The sequence below is a fragment of the Podarcis gaigeae genome, assembly GCF_964106915.1.
Source record: "Podarcis gaigeae genome assembly, chromosome: 6".
NCBI classification, from domain to species: domain Eukaryota; kingdom Metazoa; phylum Chordata; class Lepidosauria; order Squamata; family Lacertidae; genus Podarcis; species Podarcis gaigeae.
This window is the reverse complement of record NC_139682.1, coordinates 59,876,595-59,889,279: the sequence shown is the minus strand read 5'-3', so window position 1 is coordinate 59,889,279 and position 12,685 is coordinate 59,876,595. Positions and strand designations below refer to the sequence as shown.

The 12,685-nt window shown below is 42.3% G+C and overlaps 1 protein-coding gene across 3 annotated transcripts in view; it reads left to right on the top strand.

Moving 5' to 3' along the window:
- Positions 1 to 6,129: 6,129 nt before the first annotated feature.
- Positions 6,130 to 12,685, top strand: part of LOC310846366 (FRAS1-related extracellular matrix protein 1-like) — a 115,605-nt gene continuing 109,049 nt past the window's right edge. For 2 of the 3 annotated variants that reach the window (XM_083742733.1, XM_083742734.1), the window contains exon 1: positions 9,795 to 10,086. The gene's annotated coding sequence lies outside the window, so the exon portion shown is untranslated. Of the gene's footprint in view, positions 6,216 to 6,589; positions 6,781 to 9,794; positions 10,087 to 12,685 lie in introns of those variants that run through there. The other variant, XM_083742732.1, reaches the window with a different exon arrangement.

Sequence of the window (12,685 nt, the reverse complement as noted above, 5' to 3'; positions counted from 1 at the left end):
TCATGTTCGCTTCTGTCCATGTTACAAAGTATATGCAATTGTGAGATCACAAGATACTGAAATTTACAAAGGTATAGACTTTCAGGGTGGCATGCAATGTGCTTGTTCTGTTAGCGCAAGGATTTATGTTTGCTCAATGGAAGTTTTCCCTTCTCTCCTCCCCACTGGTGGAAGAAGAGGGGGGCGGGTGGAGTGCACCGCCCGTGGCAGCGTGATCCCGATGGGGTTCCATCGGTGCTGCCCCCCGCCTGAGCTGGGCACCCCGCCCCCGCAGGTGGCATGCCCCACCCCCAGGACGTGACCACACCCCTGCGGGCAGTGCAACCTTCACCCGGGATGTGCGCCAGCCCCATCCTCGCCTGCTCTCTGCCCCCAGTGCCAGAGCACGAAACTCCGCCACTGCTCCTCCCCGTGTGTGTGCCCCTTGCCTGCTCCCAATCTGCTCTGGAGGTTGTGGGAGCCCCCAGATCAAATGTAGTGGGCAAGTGAGGGAAGGGGAGGGGAAAGTCCCATTGCATAAGCAGAAATCCTTGCGCGGACAGAATGAGTCACTTAGCGCTACATTGGATGCAACCCATTTGGTTAACAATAGCTGTGGGCTTCTCTGGCCTTAAAGATGCTTAGTTCACAAAACCAAAACAGCTCACATAGGCAGTGGGTTTTCTGTTACTGGCACATATTTTCCTATTGTATAATATAGTTCAAATATGAATCCCATTATCAGCAGCTTCTTCATTATGATTCAGTCTGAGCTTTGTTGAGGCTGCGACTTGGCAGTGCAAGGGCTCCCTTGGAATGGATGGCACTCTAGCAATTAACCTAAGTGGGTCCACCATATAGAATTTTATTTAACCACTTAAAAAGCGTTGGTCTTATTATTGTAGCCTGCAAAATGAAAAGGCTAATCTTTGGAATGATCTTAATGAATGTAAACCTAGTTATTAGCAGCGGTAAACAAGAATCCATTTACTCATAACTTGTCATATCAGTGTAATAAATTAGCCAGGAACACATTACCATTTGACAGTTTAAACAATGCAGGAGAACAGAAAAATCCAACCCTCTCAGGGCCCATGTGAAGCCTGCTGGCAGTTTAACAGACATTTGGAGATGGAAAGACATAGATCAACCTTCCTCAGTACAGTCTTGATAACTCTTTTTCCAGCATGCACCAAAACACGGCTTCCCGAAGGCTAATGAGTTCCAGATTTGTTTATCTTTGGTGGCTCAGGCAGATTCACAAGCCCCCTGACCCCACTTTGCAGAGGTCATGTGATACCATTGTAAAACAGCAGAGGCAGGAATTTATCTCTTAAGTTGATGAATAAATATATGAGGTTATTTTAGAAAGTAACTAAAGGGTCTTCAACCAATATTTGCTCCTGCAAATTCCCTTTCCCCAACTACTGAATAAGTGTACTACAGGAAAGAATTTCTCTCCTTCCATGTTTGAAGTAGACGTCACCCATCTCTTCTTCTCCATTCCAGTTGCCATGGCTGTCACTGAGGATGCTGTGGTCCTGCCTTCATTCTGCTTCTACTTTGGTTTTGGCGTGTTTGCTTTCATATTTTTCCTAAGTAAGTATTGGATTACAGTGGTACCTTAGGTTAAGTACTTAATTCATTCCGGAGGTCTGTACTTAACCTGAAACTGTTCTTAACCTGAAGCACCACTTTAGCTAATGGGGGCTCCTGCTGCTGCCGCACCGCCGGAGCACAATTTCTGTTCTCATCTGAAGCAAAGTTCTTAACCTGAAGCACTATTTCTGGGTTAGCGGAGTCTGTAGCGGAGTCTGAAGCGTATGTAACCTGAAGCGTATGTAACCTGAGGTACCACTGTACTCCCCTCTGCCTCAGTCATAAGACCTGGCGTAGCGGCAGCCATTTCCCCTCAACCATAGAGTCAGTCAATAGATTAGAATGTCCTTCTTTCCCACTTCAGTTTTGCCGGAAAAGAATAGACACGGGGCTGTGTTTCGAAGCTGTTTAATTTTGGTTATATCTCTCCTGTATTCCTGTCCCACACAGCACTTTTGCGCAGCAGTAAAAACAACTGCCACCGCCATCTCCAATTACCACTACCCATAAACATTTAATTCCTAAACACGGCCTTGTGTTTCTTTAACAGCCCTCACTGCATCCTATGCATTTGAATGTCTTTCCTTTGCTGCCCTGACTCAATGGAGATTGATGATTTATATTCAGCGTTGCCCCAGTTCCACTACAGTGTGCCTTTCCCTCCTCATTGCTTCAACAAAGCCCCCTTTATAAAAGTTAATCACTTTCTGTATAAGCAATTCCATACTAGTTTATATTCTGTTGTTAATGGGGAGTGATGCTCTGAAAGTTGGTATCCATTGCAACAGCAGGTGTTAAGACAGAGGAGCAGGAAACAAAAGCATTTACTGCATGAAAAAGCCTAATAATAGACAATTTATTCACCTGGCTCAGGCTGCATTTGCATTTGAGATGAGTTCATTGTTATTTGGCAATCAGCTTATTGTGGGTCCCAGAGGAAGTACATGTAAAAATCCAAGTTGAGGCAATAAGGTTTTGCTGATATTAGAGTTACATTATACGGAATAGAAATGAAAAGCTCTGTTCTGGATTAAATACTTGATTTGCTGGTAAAACTTTCAATGGTTTTGAAAGAGGCTTTAGGACTCACCCATTGCCTTTTGAAAAAAGTAGAAATATTCCAAGGTGGTAGTTAGGGGAGTAATCAGGGAAGACTGAATCATATCATCATTTCTTGCAAGAGTGCGCACAAAGTACATCTGAGATCTCACTTTAGAGTTTGGGAAGCTCTCCAGTGCAGTTCTGCAGTGTGCAGCAAAATATGAGTTGGTTAAGTGTGTGGTGATTAGACAAGTAAACTCCATACCCAAAAGCAAAAGAAATCAATGAATTCTAAATGGAATCATTAAGCATGGTGGTCCACACTCTTCTAAGCATCAGAACTACCAGATGAATGCAGGCACCATATTTATTTCATTTCATATTTTTATCCTTTCTTTCCAAAAGAAGAGCCAGTCTAGCTGATAAAAGCCATGAAATCAGCATACAGTTATCACAGATAACCAACATAAAGAGAGTCTGGATCAGGCCAATGACCCTCCCAAACCAGCATCCTGTTCTCATGGGGACCAACCACATGCCAGTGAGACACCCACAAGCGGGAGCCAAGCACAAGAGCACTTGTCAACCTCTCCTGCACTTTACAGCAGCTGATATTCAGGAGCATCGTGACCTCTGATCATGGAGGCAGTGCAAAGGTAGGACCATGGATAGCCTTATCCTCCATGAATTTGTCCAATCCCCTTCCAAAGTTGGTGGCCATCGCTGTCTCCAGTGGGAGGGAGTTCCATAGCTGAGCTGTGCTAAGTGATACTAACCAGTATCAGAGCAACAAGTCATATCCTAGAACCATAAGTATCTGGGAATTTATTTATTTAATGTTTTTAATCAAGTAGGAGAGCCAACATTTATTGTTCATCATGTCTTCCATTCTGCTTTGACATCCGCACTTTGCTAACACCAACAGTGCTGCTGCCTGAATCATTGTGGTATTGAATTCAATTCAATATTTTAATACTGGAAGCTAGCTTTCTACTCCTCTCCTGGCTATTTAATAGAGTCTCTAGCTGCATTATTCCTGCATGGCAGGGGGCTGGACTAGGGTCACTTCCAGCTTCTACAATTCTATGTTTCTACCTCTAAACAAGTTCTAATATCAAAGAGTGCATTTTCTTTTTGCTTTTTTGCATATTTGTACTTCTGTTATTTTTATTGTTCTGATTTGTTTGATTTACTTTAATAAAAAAAACCACCCCTAGTGGATTAAATGTCTACCCTTCTCTTCATGGTTGCACAAAATGTATTACATCTATGCAATTTGACCTGCTTTGGAAACACTAGTTTTATTAAACAATGCCTACCTACTTGAATATTGTCCTTATTCCATGGTTATTGCTATGATTTATGAGAAAAATTCAGCATTGCACTGTTATGATCCTTCTGTCAGTGCAAGCATTTCTGCCAGACAGAATAATCTCCCCTCCCCGCTGTGTTGTTCTGTTTCCCCCCCAACCCTCACCCCAAGCTGACTTGGGGGGGGCATGGGGGGAGGAGAAAAGGGAAGGCCCTGTTGCACTAGCAGGGCTTGTTGTGCTGGCTTCTGCTAGCACAACTGTTGGAATTTAACCCAGCCCAGGAAGTATTGATCTGTCTTTTCCTTTCCAAGAAGTTCCGTTTGCACCGCTTAAAGAAACTTTTACAAAATTATTTTCCAGGGTGTGTGTGTGTGTGTGTGTGTGTGTGTATTCCTTCAATTCATTAAGGATCAGCCTCCAAACAATACATTCTTTAAGCCCTTTGGGTTCTTACCTTTGAAACTTGATATTGGAATTCGCACAATCCCTAACGCTTACGGCTTTCTCGCCATGTACAGAAATGCATTCCCATTAATCAAAAGAAAAGCTGAGTAAAGCGGTACAAGCGGTAGTCTCATTCAAGCAAATTAAAAGGCAGAATCATTATTAAATGGCAGTTCTGCTAAACATCTTCTGATGGAAGGAGTAATGGGGCACACTACACAGCACTGGGTGACTTTGCCAAAAATGTGACACCGAGCGACACAATAAATGAATGCATAAATAGTTATTGTTCAGAAGGGATAGTCATAAATCACGAAGCGAGCCACAGGACGTTTCCCCCCCACCCTTTTTTCGGTCAGGCTTCAAATGTGATCAACCTTCAGCTATAATATTAGTAAGAGCAACACCCGCCTTTCTTGTTGCATTAAAAATGAGGCAGCCATGGAGAACATGCCATCTCCCCACAGTAGTATATGGTATGTGAAACCTGAAGCTCAGCAGTAAACTTTAGACCAGCCAACAGAATCTGCAGACAGGAGAGAATTTTTGAGGAATACAAGCAAGTATTTGGTTGTTCTAAGAGGCTATTAATCATAAAATATTTAACAACCCGTGAGATGGCAGTGTCACCATTGTGAAATTAGCTGAGCATTATGATAAATAGGTATGTATGGACAAGATAAGTTGATCAATATAACTTTTCTGCAAACCCTTCATATCTTCAGTACATGAGCTCCTCGCAGTTGATCCTACTGATTTATATTGAAATCCTGTTCATGTATACTCAGAAATAAGCCCCATTGAGTACGACCCCCCCCCCCAGTAATCATGTATAGGATTGTAGAATTAAAGAACATTCAGCCTGCATCCATTGTACCATACTTAGGAAAAGTGTTTGAGCATATTTTGGCAGCCCAACTCTAGGCATCTCTGGACAAACTAGATTGCTTGCATGCTTTCTACTTGGGTTTCTGTCCTGTTTTGGGGGCCAAGTGCCTCAGGTGTTGTGTTCATAGGTGCCAACTCTGAGGGGGCCTGGGTTCTTTGCCACCCACAAAATTTCCACTGTGGGTGCCCAAGTGTGTCCACAGCTGCAGTGGGGCCCAACAGAGGCCCCACCGGGGAGGGGGAGGCCCTGGCCCAGTTGCTGCTACTGGAGAGCCACTGGAGACAAGTTAGTGGGTGGGAGGCAGAACATGCATGCACATGATGGCGTGAGTGACGTCATACGTCGTGTGTGCACGCCATTGGGCACCCACAGTCTGGGGCCCAGGTCGGTGCCACTGGTCTTGTTGATGGCTACAAGGCTCCCACAATGTTCATGTAACCCCCTATCATGGTCTGTTTAGGTCATGCTGGCTGGAGCTGATAGGAGTTGGAGTCCAATAAGTCTTGAAGGCCACAGGTTCCCCACTTTTGCATAAGCAGTATAGTGGGAGACAAACATGATACATTTGAGGACTGTTTGGAGCTAAAGCCGAGAGGTATGGAGAGATCACTCAGCAAAGCACATTTCACAATGCACCCTAAGCTCCCACCAATTCAAAAAGAAATACATGTTTTGTAATGGTCTTGCGTGTATATGATAGTGGCTGTGGGTCGTCCAGCTTGGCTTGCCTCAGTCTGACTCCTGAATTGTTCTTAACTAATAGGATTCACACCAATTATTTTGGCAGCTGTTGCTTACTCAGAAAGCAGAGTCCCTCCTTTGTGTAGTTCTTTCGGAGAGAGGCTGTTTTTAATCCTCCAGACATGGATCCACTCCACTGCATCAACAGATGAAAGTAGCGATTCAGCTATCACAAGAATGCCACTGCCTTGGAGTTCAAGGGACCAAAGGTGACTGGCGGTCTTTGTTTGAGAGCAATGACAGGAAGCCACCTGAAAAAATAATGGCAGAGTGCTCTTTGTTCTAAGAGAGATTTTAAGGAAATGACTTTTTTCTCTCAGGATAGCGTTTATATTTTCCCCAAGTGTATATTTATTCCTCAGTTGCTCTAAACTAAAATTTAGTTATGTAGAAATTATATATGCGCTCTGCTTCATAATTTAGAATAAAAGTGGCGGGGGAGGATGACCTATGGATTATGTGCATGATTCATTCAAAGTTGAGTACTTTATGTCCCCTTTTCAGTGGAAAGGTTAAGAGCATGCTTAACTTTGACTTCAAAAAAGTTTCACTTTAACTGTGATGTGCATTCTGTCTGTTTTAGGATTTGCTTTCTTGCTGCTGAAAATTTGGTATGATGATGAAAGATTCTCCTGCTTTCACTGCTGTTCTAAAGACTGCATAGCATGTTAAGGTACTCCCTGATGGAGGTTTTTCTTGTGGCACCCACTGCCTCAAATCTGCCTTTGAGATGCCCACCGCTCCTAGTTCAAATGGTAAACTTGGGACAAGCAGGTCAGTGAAGATCAGCTGGCTCAGGCCCTTAAAGCAAGTGGTACAACCCCCCCCCCCCGGCTCCTTTATATCTTGCATGCAATTCTTTTTCTGGGAGAGCACTTGCGTTTTTAATAGCAGAACGACAAAAGATATTCTGCAAGTGACATTTCTATGCAATGTGGGTGCATTGATAGAAAAGCTGCCACCTGCCCGTACACATTAGAAATTGCCCAGGCTTGTGAAAGTGTTTTATTTTTTAAGCATGCCCTGATAATTTCAAATGCATAAATTCATATTTAAATATGTATAGGCTAAAATTCAGAACTGGAAGGCTAGGGCAAAATGTCTTACTCATCTACTACATGGAACATTTGAAGCATGGAGTTTTAAAAAATTTGACTAAGAGTGCTTTGTTGTTTATTTCCATGTTTAATGGTTTTAAAAATGCATGTTAAGCTCAGTTACTAAGTTGCCGCTGCACTTCTTCAGGTAGTTAGCCTGAAACTAGGTAGTTTAGCTTGGATCCTTCTCCGTGATACAGCTGGTCCCCCACCTCAGCTGCCTTGCGTGCTCCCTCAGGCAAAGTTAATTCTTTATCTGCCATGGGAATTGTCTGTGGTAGGGGGAGTGTCAGCCTTACTGAAGTTTTTTATGATGAGTCATGACATGCTGACACTCCAGTTCAGTACACAACAGTCAGAGAAGTGTATAAATTAGCTGTTGCCTTCTGGAGAGTAGCTTCTGGTACACTCTTCTTTGAAGACTGTTCACTTCATCCTTTAATATTAACTCTCTTTATGAAAGTATCATGATTAGCTCATTGGTGTTTTAATGTGTATCATGCCACCTAATTACACATTGGTTGGTAATTATTGTACACGTTTTTGGAGCATCATTCAGTCACATGGATTGTTCTGTTTTATAAAGTTACTAAATTCCACCACTTTGCTTCTAGGGTTTCTGATAAGGACTCATCCCATTGGTCCCTCTATGTCTATGACCTAGAGGTACCAGTAGCTCTTTTTGACAAACTGGTTTGTTTTTTAAATGGACCAAGAAATTAGCAGAATTGCACCTCATCCAAGCTGGGTGCATTTTAAAAAACAGGTATAAAGTTCTAAAAATAAACAATCCTAACGAAAATCTACATGTGTGTTTAGAGAGACACTGCATTGTACTACTGCCTGTAAAAATACTCAGTGTATCTGAAGAAGTGTGCATGCACATGAAAGCTCATACCAAGAACTAACTTAGTTGGTCTTTAAGGTGCTACTGGAAGGAATTTTTTTGTTGTGAAAATACTGGTTGAGTGTGCAAAGCCGCTATGTGTGAACAGGTACTTCATAAGTCAGCAGACAAGAATATTATTGGATGCTTTGTATAACTTGTTCTGAGCTCTTTATTGCACTGCTGTGTAACTTTCTGCACTCTTTCTGAACTAATTATTAAACACATATCCAGTCTGTTCCTAGTGAACGTTTTTCTCCAAATGTGAAATCCTATGTGACCAAAATGGCTACATCTACAAACAAGAGGGAGGGATCAACAGGCTTGGGGAAATCTCAAGTTTGATAAAGCAGGAAAAGTTTTTAGGGAGAGAAAACAACCACCACCACCACCACCACCACCACCAGAAGGGGGAAAGTCATCTCTCCAAACATCCCAAGGAAGAGCAATCATACTCAAGAGTGTACAGAATGTCAACTGACCATGGTGGAGGGGAGAACATAAAACGTGGGGGACAGTAGAATGGAATATTCTAAGAAAGGCTTTGGGTGGTTGGTTGGAGACATGAACCAGAGCTCCTCACATTTTGTTGCAGATCTCCCTCCCTCCCTCCCTCCCTCTCATCTATAATAGCCTGGTGCTATTTGGACTGATAGGGACTAGTTCTCCTTGCAACAGTGGGGGATCAATTACAACGTTCAGCCCTTGAGGAAATGTGGAACCTGAATGAATTCTTACAGCTGTGATGGGGCAATCAGCCTGCTCAATTGTTTGAGCCACCAGAAGCAAAATGGCTAAGTTGTGCTAGGCAGGGAACAAAGAGAGGCAGGAGTGCAGCGATAGAAACCTCCTACCAAAATGTCAGCACGCAAGCAAACAAGCACTTATGACTTGTAGTGATGGTTAGGTGTTTTTGAATGGATTTTCCAGAGTGAGGTGATTAAATGCTTTTAAAAGTACAGGATGGAATTCTGAAAACATCCTTGTCGAGTTGATGCTGTGAAAAACCTGTGTGTGAGAGCAGCACTGATTCCACATCAAGCTCCCACATGGAAGCAACCTTGCAGAATTAGGCTCAGATCCAGAGTGACTTCAGTGGACCCAGCAGTGCTTTCAGAAGTAGGCGCTCCTCTCATGGCTTGACATTCTGCTTCCAAAAGGAACTTCAGAATTGGCTTCTAATACAGCTAAACTTGCTGCCAAAAGGGTAAAAATAAAAATACCATTAGTATTCTCAAACAGGGAGTGGACTTTGGATACATAAAGATTCCTTAAATTGGGTCTCAATAAACTATCCTGGTAAGTTTAAGATCTGCTACAAAATTACAATGGAGGCAGGGGAAAGAGAACATGAAGGCAATTTAATAATATCACACTGTTTCCCTTCATGTTGGCTTTGTTTTCTTAATGGCTCAAGCCCCATTAAGCCCTCAAAAACATTCTGAAATACTTCTAACAAATACTAGGACTGAAGTTAGAATTTGTGCTGCGTGGCTCTTAAGCATATTTACCCAGAAGCTGTCCCCCCCCCCCCGAGGTTAAGGTGGCTTCATGACTAGTAGGCAGGTTTTGGATTTCAGCCTTCACTTCTTGTATCTTTTCTGCAAAAGAGGTCAGCTGAATCCCTATTTGTCACGATTCCTTAATTATTATGGAGCCTCTAATCCAGGCCACAAATTCCTCACTGCCCATTCTCCCTGAGTCTGTCTGTCTCTCTCTCTTTTCCCTCCTTCAGAATGCGTATCTAATAGCAACCAATGACTTTTCCTATTTTCTCACTTGGAATCTGTTTTGGAGCTTGGAATTGCTATCTCACTTGAATCAGTAACATCTGTGAGTAGTGGGCCAGCTTGACTTAGACAGATTTCCTGCATTTTAAGGTTTTGTTTTTTTCCTTCCCCCTCTGAGGAGATTGCTCTGGGACAATTACATTTAATGCCTCTTATTTCTTTCCCTTGCTCTGGGTTAGCTTGACTTGAAGGATTTGAAAGTGACTTTGAGGAACATTACCACCATTTTGAAAAAAAGTTCCACTTTCAAAGCACTTGAAAAGAAAAAGTTTGAGGGGGATTCCTAAAGCTGTATTGCAGCTTGCAGGTATGGCTTTGATTTTTCCTTTTCTTGGCAGGCTTGCTAGCTTTCCATTCCCTTTCAGAAACATTATTGGGTGACTAGAGGACAGGCATTTAAAAAAGGAAGAAAGAAAAACTGTTATATTAGACAAGAGCAGACAGAAAAGGTGCTGCAATTTCACGCTCAGAATTAAGTAGGCACTTTGACTTAAAATGCCCGTTAGAAAATATGCTTTTCAGTACAAATAGCATGATTGTGTATTTTTAAAATATATACTGTATCTGGTGTTTACAAAAGACAGAAGAGCATTATTTTATTAAATTCAAAATATGTTGAGATGTCTCCTCTCTCTGCCACAGGAATATCCTCTAGCAACGTACTGTCCCCCCCCCCCCCAAATTAAAAGATTGTGCCTTGGCAGACTAAAGAAGGATGTGTTTGCTGCTATCGAAACTGCAGCTTTTCTGTTTTGAAGACTTCTTTGTCGTGGCAAGTGATCTTCTTGTTGCTGGTTCAGCAGACAACAAAGGTGTCACTCTCCCTTTCTAGATGGCTGTTAATAAATTATTCATGCAACTAGCTAGGAATCTGGATTTTCATGTGAATTGCAGTGGCATTTTTTTCTTCTTCTCCTGCAGACTCCCACCATTTAAATAGACTTTTTTTTTTTTTTACACACCTGCATGCTTCAGGCAATCAGGTGTTTAAAATCACAGATGGGCTGTTCTGCTCTGTCTCTCTCCCCCTCCCCTCCAGTGAGTTGCTTATCAAAGGAGTCCTGTGGATACTTTTGTCTTTTTATCCATTCTTGTGTGGGAATTCTACCCACCCCCCTAAACTAATTAGCATGAGGGGAAAGGGGACTCTAACGGGACTCTGCTAATTAGCATTGGGGATCCCATAACTTGGCTTATTAATTTTAAACTTAAAAGATGCAGGTGCATTTTCAGCCTTGCTCTGTAGGAGAGGGAAGCTTTAGAACTCCTGTATTGCCCCTTGCAATTGAGAATAACTGGTGTGTGTGTGTGTAAAGTCTGTCAGCAAATTGTCTAACTGCTACTGGAACTGAGAACTGTGTACAATGAAAGGACTGATTATGTTCATACTACTCTGTTTTCCCGTGGCAAAAAAAGAGTGAGCCCTGCAGCTAACAACAAAAGGTGGGTTACTAGCAGCCTCGGTGTCTCGAGGAAACAGATATTTTGCATAAGAGGATTTTTTAAAATCCAGATTTGTGAAAGACCTGTGCTACGGTTTGAGTTGTTGTTGTTTTAAGTTGGAAGATGAAAAGTGAACATTAGAAAGCATAACCAGTTTCCTAGATGCGGTAATGAAGTAAAATAACTGTATGATAAAGGTGGATAAGATGTTATGTTGTTTTACAGCAGCAACAATGTACAGCAATTAGAGATGTCCATATCAGCAGGGAGCCGCAGTGCACCTCATAAACGAGCAAGGCTTCTCTGACCCCTTTTGTACTGTAACAGGAATCAGCAGTGTGTTGTACTTCCTGTTTTGGTGCTTCATCTGTAACATTCAAAAATGGAAAGTTGCCATCTTGTTCCCCCATATGAAGATACATGTAATGTCTTAATGGAGGAGACTCACTGACTCTGTTTTTTGAACTTTACAGAAGCAGTGGTATGCTTCCTGTTTTTAGCACTTAATGGAATGTGTACAATCACCAGCCACACTCAGTTGATTTCCTGAAGGCACAAAGGCTTAAAGAGGTGGTGGGAATACACATGCAACTATTACCCACAACCTTCCCTTGTCTGGTGGACTGCTTTTCACACCTTCCCGTGTTCAGCATTAAGATCTGCAGTGGGTTTAAAAATATGTTCAGTTCAGAAGCATCCCTGCAATTGAGAACTTTCCCTTATCAGAGTTTCCAAATGTGGGGAGGTTTCTGCATATGTTCTGCTGAACACATGTGGAAACTCCCTTTGGGTGTGTGGAGATCTGAACAGTTGGCTGTATGTGGGGATGTTGGAACGACTACAGTTTTACATCAACTCAAACACAGCAGGGACCTACCCATTCCTGACATCAGGCTTGGGAAAAGGTAGACTTGGTTTGCCAGAAATGGCCTGGGCAGGCAAATCTCCAAGCCCTCTTGGGCCTAATTTGGCTCCTCACCGCTGACTTAGGCAATCTATGATTGTCATAGATGACAACCTGTGTGTTCTTTGCCTTTATATGAACTTATGTGTTTTATATTTGGTCACTTTAAAAAATTGTGATACTTGGAGTTTATGCATTTGTATGTGCATAATTGTGTTTTGGAGTCAAGATGCATTCATGCCAAACTCAGAGACTTATCTTCTGAAAACTAGGGGGATAGCCTAAAGGCCTGAAGGAAACAGATACATATATACTCCAAAATTGTTTTCTCAAAATGTATTCTCAAACTCTCCCTGAAAGCCGAACAATGGGGGAAATAATTGACAAGGGATAAGTGCAAGATAGTAGGAACTCCCCACACTTATTTCTTTTAAGAAAAGATTGGGATTGGGGAGGATTTCAATTTGCTCCATAATTTGGAGTGAACTCCGCTGATATACATCTGACAGGCCATTCTTGGATCATAATATAGACATGTGCAGTGCTTTTTTTCTTAAAA